The sequence below is a fragment of the Pipistrellus kuhlii genome, unplaced genomic scaffold, assembly GCF_014108245.1.
Source record: "Pipistrellus kuhlii isolate mPipKuh1 unplaced genomic scaffold, mPipKuh1.p scaffold_m20_p_5, whole genome shotgun sequence".
Taxonomy (NCBI): domain Eukaryota; kingdom Metazoa; phylum Chordata; class Mammalia; order Chiroptera; family Vespertilionidae; genus Pipistrellus; species Pipistrellus kuhlii.
The window spans coordinates 15,538,495-15,550,497 of NW_023425551.1; the positions used below are offsets into that span (position 1 = coordinate 15,538,495).

A 12,003-nucleotide genomic window follows, 5' to 3' on the forward strand; every position below is an offset into this window, starting at 1 on the left:
ATTCTCTCTCATCGATGTTTCTAACTCTCTAACTCTCTATCCCTCTCTCTTCCTCTCTGTGAAAAATCAATAAAATATATTTTTTAAAAAAAATAAGAAAACACCTTTAAGAAACTCAGTGCATCTATTTTTTCTAACATCTCCAGGCATCATAATCTCATTTTTCTATTATCCATGATAATCACCTTAATGATTCAATAAAGTGAGCCTAATATTAAATTAAATAGCTAGCTAATGAAATAAATACCTTGGCACATTTATAATCAGAAAGCTATGCCATCTTTTACGATTCACATTAGGAAAATGTGAGAAGAATGGAATTTACTATCTTCTCTCTACATCACATGTGTCAAACACAAGGCCCACGGGCCAAATCCGTCCCGCCAGGCCTTGCAATGTGGCCCGCACCGCGCTGTCATCACTGCACTCCGCTGCGTTTCCATCACAATGACAGTTTATGACTGTTCAGTAAACCATTCGGCCCGCGATTTAGGCTGGATTTTAGATTTTGGCCCCTTCTCTGATTGAGTTCGACACCCCTAGTCTAGGACAATGATCTGCAAACTCATTAGTCAACAGAGACAAATATCATAGTACAGCTATTGAAATTTCTTTTGAGAACCAAATTTTTTAAACTTAAACTTCTTTTAACGCCACTTCTTCAAAATAGACTCTCCCAGGACGTGGTATTTTGTGGAAGAGCCACCCTCAAGGGGCCAAAGAACCGCAGTTTGCTGACCACAGGTCTAGGAGAACTGAAAATATTACCATTACCTTCATGCAGTCAAAACTGAGCATCCAAAGAAAAGCACCAACTCACCTTCACTGGTAAGGAATTCACTGAGTAATCACAGATGTCCTTAGAACTCACACCTGCAGTCCAGGTCTGTGATCACTGCTACCACCTTGCTGGATGGCACCGAATACCAAGGACGCCTGGATTAGGATAAACGCCTTAAGTAGCAGTGCTGACACAATTCAGTTCCTAACACTTATGTCGGAGATGGCCCAGCCGTGGATCAGGAAATAATGCGACTGATACTAGGACACAACAGTAAGCATACATATCTTTAGGAAGTACAGTTCCTTTTCCAATTATAAAATTAATCCCCAAATTAATTTACTTTTTTTGCCAAACCAGACAGGTGGAAAATTATTCTAAAGAGCCTAAAGACTATGCAGACCCCTTATTACTTAAATATAATGAATTTTAAAATGACATAAGAGAAATTAGATCACATTTCAACAGCACATGAAATTTTCTGCACAAAGTGTGCCATGCATATGCAACTCTTTTTTAAGGGAAATGAGTGTATGATGCCCACACAGACAGACACACAAGTGTACTTGGTCCATGAAGGGGTTGTGTGTGGCTGCTTCCCTGTGAAGCTCCTGGATCTGTCTCCTTTTGCATCACAGCTATGTCCTAATATTTCCCCACAATGAATAAGTTGGAAAATTGAGAGAGTTCCAAGGCCTTTTCAAAAGGCAAGCCACTTAGAGAAAGACGGGGGAGGCAGGAATCAAGCAACTGATCAAAAAGGAAAGTATATATATTATACTGAATTAAGTTACTGGTACAACACTTTAAGTCCAACATTATAAGAAATAGAACATTGCTGGAAAAAAGAAAAAAAGAATTTTCTTCATTCTGTTTCTTCCCATTTCAGTCACTCAAGCTATTTTTGTCATATTTCTCCAACACGTAAGCTGTCATCTCCAGTGGAGTTCCTCCACCCACTCAGAGATTTGAAACACTTCTGGAAAAGAACCAAGAGAATAATCAACTTTGCCAAATGACATTCAGATTTGGTCCCCACCCTAGTATTTGGCCACTTATCCTATTTCTTGATGGCTTTTTTGTTCTTTCTCCCATTCCTTCTTCCTCAACATACAAATACATACTAGCAATTATTTCCTTTCTTTCCTACTCCTTACTCTTCAGATTTTCAATACCAAATTTCTTCATTCTACCTTCAATTCTTCCTCCAAGATAAAAATAAAAAGTTAAAAAATTAAAAAAAAGTAAAAAAATTGTCAGTACGTCTTCACACTGCATAACTTAATAGACTAAAGATTTCTTGTGGAAGAATTTTTCCAAGGAAAACCAGAAACAGGGGATTCTCCATCACTTATTTTTCAAATGTCCCTCTCCTCTCACCAAAGTCATTTCAGTTGGTTTATACAGCTTCTTCTAAATTGACTGACAGTCAAACAAAGGTGAGGGTTAAGTCTGAAACTGTGTACCAGCAAATTGTCTGAATCCACAATAACTGCCTCAAAAAACACCTTTCACTACCTGTTGACCAAAACAACAAAAAAAGGACAAATTGTGCTCAACTTGCTTTTTCTGCAGAGATTCCCCAGACCAGTGGTGCCAGCACCACTACCAATTCACAGAGAGCAGAGGCCATGTTCCTTCCTTTGCCTTAAATATGCTCAGAACCCTTTTAACAAGACATAGTAATAATAGTGAGAATCTACAAGGTGCTCTGCTAGCGCTATGGAGACAAAGTAGAGGGGGAAAGAGAGGCAGAAAGGCAGAAAGAAGACAATAATATTGTCTTTGAGGCACTGATAATCTAGACTGCTAACACACAACCCCACGGAAAGTGAACATTCCTAAACATTCAAATTTTAAGACAACAGTAGAAGAAGGGCTATAAGACTGTAAGGACCAAAGGAACTACACAGCTAAGAATTCCTATAGGAATTTTGGGATTCAAAAATATGACAAATATATTCCAGAGTATAGAAGAAAGTTGGCCCATGAGATGATAATTAACAGTTTGGCAAAATCACTAAAAAGTTTTAAGAGATTGATTGGTTTGAACATGGCGGAAAATAGAAACTTCAAATATTCTTATGCTAAATGTAAAACATACATTTTAAACCTCCAATCCTTTCACACTTACATCAAATAACCCTGAAATAACAGCAGTGAAACCAAATCATGTGGTTTTCAAACTTCTACAAATTATTTGAGGCAAATTAATTTAACTAAACAGGTGTGTTTGGGTAGTCTATGTATCTTTTTTTTTTATACTCTTAAGTTATTGTCAGATGGATTTAACTCTCTGAGGCAATAGGCTCTAATTTATCTTTGTGAAGTAAAAATACTTCACCAATTCCCCTCAGTGTATAAAATAAAACAGACAGAATGGTATAGTTATATATATATTGAAATAAGTGAGACCAGTTCTAGTTCCAGCTCTGAAAGCAACATTAATTTGAAAAAGTCATTTAACTTCACTTTACTAAATCTCATTTATAAAATAAAAAGAGGGTATATTAATTATCTTTTAAAGTGCCTCAAAGTCCTAAAATTCTACCTATTTAAGAAATTACTTAGCATGGCAACATGTACACAAATTTGAATAAAAACCAATATAAAAAGACAAACACGAGCTCAGATTTATGAAATGTACACAAATTTACTGAAGTATTTATTCTATAAACTATAAATGTGGGATTCAAGAATAAAAACAACAAAATGTTAAGTGATTATATCTGAAAGTGAGAATAAAGCTGGCTTTTATTATGTTTTTCTCTATTACAAGTTTTACCCAACAAACATGCAAATTTACCATTAAAAAGATCCAATCCCTCGACACCAGGCTTAACGTCTGGAATCAGAGCTCTTCAGCCTCTACACAATATGCTGAAAACTAGAGTTCTTTTAGAAATCCTGCAGGCAGTCTTCATTCGGGGGGAAGCAGAGGGGGAGAAAGCCCTCAACTTTGGCTGACCGTGGCTACTTTTCTCATCTAGTCTCTATCCTCTCTTCCATCCCCATCCACACCCCACTCCCCAAAAAATCTCTTGGGAGTGATTGAACGAAAGTAACCTAATACTGGAATTTCTGGGACTGTGTGGTTTGCAAAAAGCACTGTTTTTTCATCTCCCTACCTCTGCACACACACCCAGAATTGGATTTCATATTTATTTTTGCAACAAAACCTCATGGTAGTGCTTAGAAGTCCTTTAAAAAGAAAAAAAAATGGGGGGTGGGGGACAAAGGCAGGCTGAGGGGAAGGGGGGTGATTTGGCACCTGTGGAGATGATGTCATTACCAGCCATGGCTCTCAACTGTCTCTGGAACGCAGCTGTGGCTAGAATCCCTGAGCCCACCCAATGCTATGTAACATAAAACACAGGCTTTCTGGCCCGAGAAAACTCACAGTCACACTTAACTGCTCTACTTAGAAAGTCCTATGTTCCCAAGTTTTCAGCTTTAAACACAGTAGAGTACAGCATGAAATACTGTCCTTGGAAAGCCGCATTTGAGCTGTTCTCACCTTTATTTACCTTCTGGCAGACCTGAGGACTAACTACACGCGTGTCTAAAGGAAGTCTCCAACTCATAATAGGCCTGATTTTGAGTCATTGGTTTAAAAAAAAAAAAAGATAAATTAAATGAAGACTAGGTTGAGGAAGGGGCGGGCACAATGGAGAAATGAGATGAGGATAACAAAAGCAATGTTGGGAATGTGAGCCTCAATCCTCCTTCTGTAAGATGAGGCTAAGAAGATGGAATGCTGGCTATTCGTACAGATAAAATATTATAGGTAGAATGAATTTCTGGCCAAATAAATACTAAAGAAATGTTAACTAAAATTATTTTGCCCCACAAAAGCAGTCATTAAAGGGAAAACTAATTCCCCAAGCATACTTAAGGTCTAATTAATCTATAATGCACTTGAAAATTTAACTGCAAATTTTAACACATCAAAGGAAGACACACTATCAGGAATTTCAACTAAAATCCATTTGCTCCCTAGAGGAATGAGAGGGAAACAGCCCTTTCTGTCATCCACCATTCATATTAGACACCCCAATGAAAAATCCCTACCTCACCACTCTTCCACAGAGGCCATCCAGGAGATGGGGTACCTGACAAGAGGCTGTGAACTCTGCGATACTGGGGATGAAGGCCTGCAAGAACCTCCTGACTCCCCACTTTGCAATTCCCCTTTCCCTTCCTTTTTAAGAGCCATAGAAAGTAGCTTCCTGCTTCCCACTGCCAACACTTTACCAATATAGTCCAGTATGATGGGAACTTAGACATCAAGATTCTACTATGCATAATAATGGGAAGCTGGACCAGTGAAGTCCAGATACAGTCTGTCTGCTTTCACTTCTAAAGGCAAGTCCTAAATCACACTCAAATGCTAATGTTCTTTTATTAAAAAAAAAAAAAAAAAAAATCATCCAGGCGGCAGAATGAGGAAGAAGCTAGAACAAATATCTCACAGTTCCCAAAACTATGTCTGTCTTCTTGATCTTTTAGAGCACAGTTACCCTCACAACCCTCTAAAATTTAATTTTCTATTTTCTATTGCTGATTATGTGTTTATGGTTGACCCATAACTGTCTAAGTTGCAAATAGCTCTCTTCCTATAACTCAAAGCACTTATCAAAAGTCCCCTCTCCTCAGTGCCCTAGCTTTATAGAATCACAGGATCTTAGTGATGACCCAGACTCTGGCATTAACCCAATCTATTCCCCTCAATCTGACAGGAAAGCTGCAGGGACCCAATGTTGAGCCAGAAGCTCAACCAGTATCTGGGCCATACTTTTCTCCACCACCCACAATGTTTAAAAGTCTTTTGGGGAAAGTGGGAGCTAAATCCCAAACGTTCACATGTATAATGCATCCCAAAACAAAATCATTTTTATTACCTATACTCTTACTCCTTTTTATAAGGCAAAGAGCAGAGATGTGTATGCATGTTTGTATGTGTGTGTGAGAGAGAGTGAGAGAATGAGGGGGGGGGGGGGGGAGAATGTGTGTATTTTAGTTTGTTCCTACTAAAAAGCAAATTCCAATGATCCTATCCTCCTCACCATCTCAGTTACCCTTTCCCACGATCATACCCCAAGCACTGGCTTTCAAAATTTTCTCACTGTGACCCAGAATAAAATACATCCCAATCCAGTTCACAAGTACACAGTGAACACACCCAGTTTTAATGGAAACAAAGTTTTCAAAAAGTGTGATCCACTCTGATCCGAAAGAGAGCCTAAGCTAGGGCAGTTTGTGCTAAATACAGTCCCAATCCTGGAGTCAATTGAGCCCTCAGCCTGGGGGAGGGCTCCCTCAACGGGAAAAGGCACCTTTTCCCCCCACACCCCTTTTCTTTCTTCCCCAAAGGGAAGCTTTGCACATTGAGTGTACTGCAGCCAATGAGGTTTATCTAAACTTTAGATTCTAAAGCATAATCATTGGTAAGTGAAAACTTGCCCCAAAGGGTAAGAATTCTTTTTTTAATTCACATAAAAGTTCCATATACACTAAATAAGGCCCTGACTCACATGTTGTTTATTCTATTTCATTTTCTAAATGCCAATCATGGCCTTCTAAAATGATTTCTTGAAAAGTCCTGTCCTAGATCCATAATCCTACTATTATCTCAATCTCATGATTATCTTTTATCCTCCCAGCTCAAGCCTCTCTTGAACCCCAACTTCAATTCTTTGACTCTGAGCAGCCATCATTGGGCACCACCTTCCCACTGCCCTGTCTTCAGCAGCTTGGATTCCATGAGCCAGCACTAAACCCTTAACTCCCAGCTCTCCCCTCCCTCCAGCAGCTTCTCATTCTCTATGGTTCCTACTAACTATACCTTACTTCACACTTGCACTCACACAGCCAAACAATATAACTATGATAACTTTTCTCAATATAAACCCACAGGCACAAATTTTAACCAGGCTCTTAGAGATCTTCAGAAATCTAACGACAGTATCCTAGTAAACCCACATCCCAGTCTCCTGGACATAGATTTCACAGCTGTACATAAAAGAAAAAAATTAGACAAAAGATATGACGCTGGAAATTGGATATTCCTATGTATGGTCTGAGCCATAATTTACCTATGGCTATCCTCTAATAAGGAAAACAATATAGTGAACAAAGTCAATGTTTTAAATAAACAAATGAATGTTACTAGCCATTAATTAATAAACAAAACTGTCTAGTATAAGGGTGACTTCCAATATTAATAAGTTTAAGGGCACTTAACCATCCTATATAATAAAAGGCTAATATGCAAAATGACCGAACAGCAGAATGACCAGTCACTGTGACATGCACTGACCACCAGGGAGCAGACGCTCAATACAGGAGCTGTCCACTGGTGGTTAGTGCACTCCCACAGGGGGAGCACCACTCAGCCAGGGGGAGCAAGCCTAAGCCAGCAATCAGACATCCCACGAGGGCTCCCAAACTGCGAGAGGGCGCAGGCTGGGCTGAACACCCCCCCCCCCCCCAGTGCATGAATTTCATGCACAGGGCCTCTAGTTAAAGAATAAAAGAAAAATATATTTACTCTCAGAAAGTGTTTTAATTTTCTCTTCCTTCATAAAAATGTTTGGTACTATTCTCTTTTTAATTTTCTTACCAAAGTAGTCCATGTGCAACTCTGCCTTCCCCTATAATCACTGTCAGGCACCAACAGTTTATTGTCCAAATATAATTTGTTCAACCATGCAAACACCTGTGCAATCAGGCGTGTTCAATTTGCAAGACAAGTCCAATGGCACCGCCACAGAGATAAGCATTGGGCCCTGCTAGTGGGCCTTTTGTTGAAAGAAACAGCTTTCCCCATAATTACTTCTACTTTGAATCAGTCTCTTATAAATGCTTTCCTACAATTCAACAGGAAAACAAAACACAAACATCATAGAGTTGCTATTTATTCTAACCCAGGCCACCAACAGTGACACTAATGTATGTAAGAGGATAAACGCCAGAGTAAAATGGAGCTGTGTCTCCTGAAATTCAGAGGCCAGTTGAAGTGAAGGCTAAGGAAGCATATCTGCCCAAGAAGGTAATAAGAGGTCAAGCCCAGAATTCAATGTGCTACAAGAGTGCTGCCACAGAGAAATCACTGCAAGCCTTTGAAGGTCGTTTCTATCACTTTAAAACTTTAGTTCTTCTAGGAGGGGAGAACATACACAACTAACTCAGATAAGAAAACTACATATTGCAGCAAATAGGCAGACTGTGTTCCAGAACATGCAAAGACTACAATCCCTTCAGAGTAAGAAGATAATTTAGCTTGGAGGAACCTCAACTAGAAGACATGAACACTGATTTAGACCTACAGATATGGCCAAGGTGACAGCTAATCTACCAGCCTGTCACCCAGACAGCCCACATTAAAAAAAAAAAAAGGGGGGGGGGGTGCTGGAGCACAGCACAAACCATACCAATATGGTCATACAAACATAATTCCTACCTTTACACATTTAGGCTCCATCCACAGCACCCTGACGTTCAAATACTCGACGGCCTATTTCTGTTACTAACTAGTAGTTTAAGATTGCTAAGGTGTTTGCTTCTTCTTTGTCTTACACCATTCACTCATTCAGTATATAGGGCATAGCCTCTATGTAGCTAGCACAGTGCTAGAACAACACAGTCTAATAAGAGACATAGAGAGGAAACCAATGGTTAAAATTCATTCTGAGAAATACCTACATAAAGCAATCTGGGGAAAGAAAAAAAAAAAGGCAGAACAGAGAATAGAGTTAGGCAAAATTGAGCCATACCTGAAGGATGAAGAGCAAAGAAAGAAGGTACAGAATCCCAAGTACTTACAAAGGCATTCAAGTAGCATTTCAAGTTGCTCCTTTCAACTTTTTACAATTAATCAAAATCACAAAAGCTAGGTCCAAAAACTCACAAGATGATAAAATGCAAAAGTCAACTCTCCTATCCTAATACTAACAGAGTAGCTGTTTGATAGATACTGGACTTACAGATATGAGATATTAGACCTAAAGATTTTTTTTAAGATTATCTTAAAATTACATTTATTATTGTATTTCAGTTTTGTTTATAAAACTATTTAATTAACACTTGACACTGTAGATATGTGTGGACCTACATATGTCGCTCACAACTGCATCCTCTGGTATTCTATGTAATTATGAAAGACACACTAGGATTTTCATCCCAGTAAAAACTCTGGTGGGTATCTCTTTCATTCTTTTGCTTCTCTTCCACCCCAAGCCAAGGTAGTTCATGAAATATTCTGAACAGGCAGTCAATTAACTGTGACTAAGATAAAGAGATAAGTGGGCTAGGGGACTAAGGTAGGAAGCAGCTGAAAGACAGAATCCAGTATAAGGTCAACTTTGTGTGACTTAGGGCTAGGTGAACAGACAGATGGACAGCCTCTTCCTCCATCTCTAGAACAGGGAATAAAATTTGCCTAATTACCACTGAGTTATTGTTATGAAAACAAATATTGTGAAGCCAGAAAGAGTTTCTAATTACTTAAATTGGGTCTGTGCCCTATGTTAGCCAAATCAGGGTTTTTCAACCCCTGCACAACTGACATTTTAGCCAGATAATTAATTATTTGTTGTGAGCACCTATCCTGTGCATTGTAAAAGGTTTAGCAACATACCTGGTCTCTACGTACTGGATGCCAGTAGCATGCCCTCAAAACATGGCAATCCAAAATGTCTCCAGACATTGCCAACTGTCCCCTAGGGCAGCAGTCGCCAACTGGTGGTCCATCAGGTCCCAAAGGTTGGCCACTGCTGCCCTAGGGGATAGAAATCACTCACCCACCCCCACCTCAGTTGAGAACCACTGAGCTAGATTATGAGCATTGGGCTACTTTCCAAAAAGAAAAAAATATTGATGAACAGAACAAAATGTTAAGAAAAAGGTTATGTCTTAACCAGCTACCATCCGTATTTTAATGAAGAGCTAATAGATATCCTCAACCAAAAAGAAGGATTAAAATTAAGGCCAAAAAAAGTTAAAAGCCTGGAGCACTGAAGTAACAACATGATTGTGTGTACATGCTAGTGACTGCTAGCTCAAACAATTAAACAAATACACAGAAGCTCAGGTGTGGTGGTAGCAGCAAACTGAAAAAAGAACTTAGTGAAACGTTAAAACTAAATAAAACCAAATCAATCTTCATTCTACATATCCACGCCCATTCTAGCAAAAAAACAAAACACAAACAAACAAAACACAAATCTATAACAAATTTTAATTTTAAAATATTTCAATTAACTATTTTGTAATAACTAGTAACACAGACAAAACTCCAAATTCTGGCTTCAACATTACATAGCCACTACAGTTAACCACTTTCTAGGCTGTCTCCCTCATCCAGAGAAAGCAAATAACATAACCAATAACAAGGACAACAATATGGTACCCTCCACCCTGTAAGGGCTATTGAGTGGCAATTACCGATAGATAATAGATAGATAGATAGATAGATAGATAGATAGATAGATAGATGATAGATAGATAGATGATAGATTACAAACATACATCTAATACAAAATGGAACACCAGGCCCAAGTGAACTAAAATGAAAGCATTTTTATAATAAGTTAACTAAGAAAAAAACACATTCCTGTAAAAATAAACAAGATACCAAGATTGACCTGCACTTTTTTAAGACAGGAGAAAAATGGATTACCATCCAAGCTCAGGGTTATAATAAAAGTGAAATATAAATGCTGCCCTTTTTTAAAATAGCGCATTATGCACTACTTGTGCTAACTCCAAACGTACATATTCCCCAGGTTTTTATCCAGATCAACCAAACACCATTTTAAGTAGGTAAGTTTAAAAATTCAGCTGAAACCGGTTTGGCTCAGTGGTAGAGCTTCGGTCTGCGGACTAAAAGGTCCCAGGATCGATTCCGGTCAAGGGCATGTACATTGGTTGCGGGCACATCCCCAGTAGGGGGTGTGCAAGAGGCAGCTGGTCGATGTTTCTCTCTCATCGACGTTTCTAGCTCTCTATCTCTCTCCCTTCCTCCTCTCTGTAAAATATCAATAAAATATATTTTTTTAAAAATAAATAAATAAATAAAAATTCACCATTTAAGTTTTCCATGAAGTCTAACAATCGGACAGGAGAGAACATTTTCTCACACATACCCAGAGCCGGTCTGTGGTTGCTGTTTTGCCTCACAGAAGTTGTTTTCTAGCCACAAGCTACTACAAATTGTTCAGACCTCTTTGGCAGCAGCACAGGAAATTGCCCTTTTCACCCGTTCTCCCACAAAAATCTAGTCAATTTCTAGGCAGGCCCATGTCTCAAGGCTACTTGCTTTATGGAGCCAAATGCACACAACTTCCCATTTGGTAATAAGAAGGGCCCCAAATATTTTGCATTTTTGTGAAGAAAACTGAAAGCAAGTCACCAAAAACCTGTGGGCAAAGCTTCCTATTAAATCAGCTCATAAAGAGTGCTACACCCCACTTTCCTCCAGCCTTGGGAGTCTATAGGCAGGGCTTTCGGCATCACAGCTGTTTCTGTTTTATCCAAATCGTCCCGGATGCAATCTGCAACATGTAAAGCCATTTCCTGAGGCTTCATTGTCCTTGATTTCCCACTGTTCTCAATTTGCCTTGTTTCAAATGAGGGGTTAAAATAGGAATCTGTCCTTGGATTAAAAAACAACCTCCAATCTTCCCTTCCCTCCGAATCTGGGGTTTTCCTACACTGAAGGATCTCATAGAGCTATGTGGGCAAGGGTTTGCACAAGGAGGAAGCTAAAGTTCCCTCCTCTGTTTTTTATTCAGGCATACAAAATCAGTCCACATTTTTCTCCTTCAGTAATTTAAGCGGAGGGGAGAGGAGGAGGTGGTAAATTACAGCTGTAACACTTAATTTCTAAAAATAAAGCCAAAGTCTTTTGAATGCAATATTAAAAAAAGAACCTTTGAAAACCAGAAAATTCTTTGTATCCCATTGGGCTTAAAATTTCACAGATAAGTCATTTACTAAAAAAAGAAAAATTTAAACCCAAATGGCAAAAAAGGCATCTGCAGTAACTCACAAGATAAAGCTGGACACTACCCTACCCTGAGAGAGTCAAATGCCAAAATTCAATCTGGTGAACCAAGCTCGCACTTCAGATTGAAAATCAGTCCAACATTTTCCAGGGATCACTTTCTGTCTCCCAAAATGGCCTGCAACCTCAAACAAGGTCCAATAATGATGCAAAGACA

The 12,003-nt window shown here is 38.9% G+C and overlaps 1 protein-coding gene across 33 annotated transcripts in view; it reads right to left on the reverse strand.

Annotated features, from left to right (window-relative positions):
- Positions 1 to 12,003, reverse strand: part of EPB41L2 (erythrocyte membrane protein band 4.1 like 2) — a 166,237-nt gene that overhangs the window by 115,959 nt on the left and 38,275 nt on the right. The window contains exon 1 of one of the 33 annotated variants that reach the window (XM_045573238.1): positions 821 to 929. The exons of the other annotated variants lie outside the window; for them this stretch is intronic. The gene's annotated coding sequence lies outside the window, so the exon portion shown is untranslated. Of the gene's footprint in view, positions 1 to 820; positions 930 to 12,003 lie in introns of those variants that run through there. 33 annotated transcript variants of the gene reach the window in all.